The following is a 2,956-nucleotide window of genomic DNA, read 5'->3' as shown; positions in this document are numbered from 1 at the left end:
ACGGCGCCCGGGGAGCGCGGTGGAGGGGGGCGGCCTGCAACGGGAAACATAAAGGGGGTGCCGTGCAAAGAATAAAGGGGGGGCTGCAGCGCAAGGGCAAGGTCCCGCTGGCGCCCAGCACCCCGTCTGCACCCAGGCTGGAGGCTGGCGGCGGGTGATCCGGGGGGGGGGGCGGCCCGCAGCGGGGAGGGGGGGTCCCCGCTGGGCATCGCAGCGCCCTTGCTGGCCCTGAAACCCGCAACCCCCACCGAGAGGTGGGGGGCCGTGAGGGTCTCCTCCGCCCTGAGGCCCAAACCGCCCTTACCCCCCCGGGGGAAAGAGAACCCAGCTCGCTGCCTCGACGCAATCGGCAGGAGCAAGGGAAGGATTACTCGGGGAGCCCGTAGCTCTGTTTATCCGCGATGGCTCCAAAGTAGAGCTACCGGCTCTGTTTATCCGCGATGGCTCCAAAGTTCAGAGCTACCGGCGACCCCGAGCGGGGCTGGCGGCGAGCGAGGTCACCGAATCCTCCGGGCTGCCCAAAATCCTTCCCCTCCGCCGAAACGGGGAGGCCAACGTTGCCCCGAGAACGGCGCAAAAGAAACTCGCAGCCGAATCCCCCACCCCCCCGACGGCGGGAGTCACCCCCCTTCTCCTCCCCCGGGGTTTTTGCAGAGCTCTTTAATTAAGATGGGGTGAAGAAAATCCTCGTTGCGAATATTACCCTGCTTGCAGAAGTTAACCGACTCGCGTGTTGCACCCCCTCCCTGCTCGAAAGTCGGCTCCGCAATGTGGAGCTAAACGTTTTTCAACCCGGAGAGTCTTGGTTTTCCACCAAAATGTGCCTCTGCGCAGATAAAAACGCCTATTTCTATGCCCGAAAAGGAAAATGCCCAAGCGATTACCACCGCGAGAGTCCGAGCAGTTCGAGGTCAGGATAAAACCAAACATGCACCCAGGGCCACGAGTGCTTTTTTTTTTTTTTTTTGGAAGCCGGTTAGCTGCTTCCACCAGAGAGAGCAGCCCGACGTTTCAGTATTTTCCTTGGCCAAAGCCTCCTGACGGCGCTCTTCTATTGACTGAAAACACGTTTTATTTGTCGGGGCGAGCGGCGCTCAGCTTCGCTGCCTTTGCCACCCAAGTCCACCTCGACAACTGGTCAAAGTCATCAAGCTATAGGTGGCTTAACAAACATGCAAATCTCTTGATTTAATCAGACCTCTGACGCACATCGGCTCAAGCCTTGGCGGACCCGAGTCTTATCCCCAATTCTACCGCCGCCGGGTGGCTGTGAGCCCATCCCTTCACAGCCCCGTGCCACAGTTTCCCCAGCGATGACGGGCGTTACGCTGCTCCGCCAAACTGAGATCTACTGATTAATAAAAGAAAAAAAAAAAAAAAACAAAGCACCAACAACTCTTTGCACGCAAAACGTCTTATTATTTAAAACACGTGATGGAGCCACGTGCGCACGAGAAAACGCACCGCCAATGCGCTCCACCAGCACTTTCCACCGCACGTTTCCTCTCCGTGGAAATGGGCTTAGCTTTCTGTTTTAACTGGTCAGAAGCCCAAAGAGCAGTCACTACGTGTCTATACCTTTAACGGGCTCTACAGGCATCCATTTTGGAGAGGAAGAAACCCAAACAACGCATCGAACGGCTTTTCGATGCCGAATTCTCCCTTCTCCGATCGAGCGTGCTTGCTGCGACAGCACTTCCAGCCGTTCTTCCCCTCCCTCCCTGCTAGGGTGGCACCTCTGAGGGACATGAGAAAACCGCGTCGGCTCCCAGGTCCTTCAAAGAAACCTCACGCGGGGTCATTGCTGTCACACGGCCATCTTGCAGGCAGGCTGGCCGGGAGGGACACCCACGGATTGCAAACAAAGCCATCGACTCTGTTGACAGAAGAGACAGTTGAGGCGAGTGCTTGAAGGGCTCCGTTTACATGAAAGCCAGGCGGAAGAGGAGCACAAAGCCCGGACGGTGACGCAAAACGAAGCTCTGGACCATCCCGATGCTTTTCAAACGCTCTGGGGGGAAAGCTGTTCCCAGTTGCAACACGCGACCGCACTCAGGCGATGCCGCTGTAACCGGATCCCTCCAACTCGTTCGGAGATTTTAAAGGACACAGACACAGGCTAGAGACCAGAGCGAGCATAACCGTCCCCTCAGCAGGCCAAAGGGGCCTCGACGAAGGACCGGTCTTACGTGGCAGCAACCAACGCCATCCTTGCCACTGCCGAATGGACGAGCGTTCATACCAGCCCACTGTCCTGCCACCGGTGACAACAGGATGAGCATCCAGGGGCGAGACACGGACACGCATCCCTGCTTGCGACCCTTCCCAGAGGGGCAAACAGCTGAGGAACAGGGGCCTTCAGCTGCTTTCCATCGCCCGATGGCCCTCAGCCTTCAGGACACGCAAGGGCAGGGTCTGGTGCACCGCAAGGCGCAATTTAAATTACTCATGCCCCCGCAGTGGGTGTAGCCGAGAACCCAGCTATCTCCGGGCATCTCGGCCAACCCCGCAGTTAAAACATTTGGACGTTTCTTATCGGCACTTGGAGAGGATTAAAATGCCAGGTCATATATTAATGAGGGAGCAGGTTATAGACCCATCTCAGCTTGAACACCGTGTTCACGTCAAGAAAAGCAAAGCAAGAACAGGACAGATCAAAAGAGAGCCATTAAAGGCGTGAGAAAATGGTGCTGCCATATAAGGAGCTAATAAAGTTAGCAGCTGGACGTTTCTTATCGGCACTTGGAGAGGATTAAAATGCCAGGTCATATATTAATGAGGGAGCAGGTTATAGACCCATCTCAGCTTGAACACCGTGTTCACGTCAAGAAAAGCAAAGCAAGAACAGGACAGATCAAAAGAGAGCCATTAAAGGCGTGAGAAAATGGTGCTGCCATATAAGGAGCTAATAAAGTTAGCAGCTCTCCAGTTTAGAGGCGGGGGGGGGGGGAGGGCC

General features: G+C 56.2%; 1 long non-coding RNA gene across 5 annotated transcripts in view; it reads right to left on the bottom strand.

Annotated features, from left to right (window-relative positions):
• Positions 1–1,401: 1,401 nt before the first annotated feature.
• LOC103907402 overlaps positions 1,402–2,956 on the bottom strand; it is an 8,942-nt gene continuing 7,387 nt past the window's right edge. For all 5 annotated transcript variants that reach the window (XR_658083.1, XR_658085.1, XR_002086334.1 and 2 more), the window contains one exon: positions 1,402–1,876. This is a non-coding gene — a long non-coding RNA (uncharacterized LOC103907402). The remainder of the gene's footprint in view (positions 1,877–2,956) is intronic.

The sequence above is a fragment of the Aptenodytes forsteri genome, unplaced genomic scaffold, assembly GCF_000699145.1.
Source record: "Aptenodytes forsteri isolate BGI_AS27 unplaced genomic scaffold, ASM69914v1 Scaffold61, whole genome shotgun sequence".
Lineage (NCBI taxonomy): Eukaryota > Metazoa > Chordata > Aves > Sphenisciformes > Spheniscidae > Aptenodytes > Aptenodytes forsteri.
Note: the sequence above shows the minus strand (reverse complement) of the source record. Positions and strands in the feature narration are given on the sequence as shown.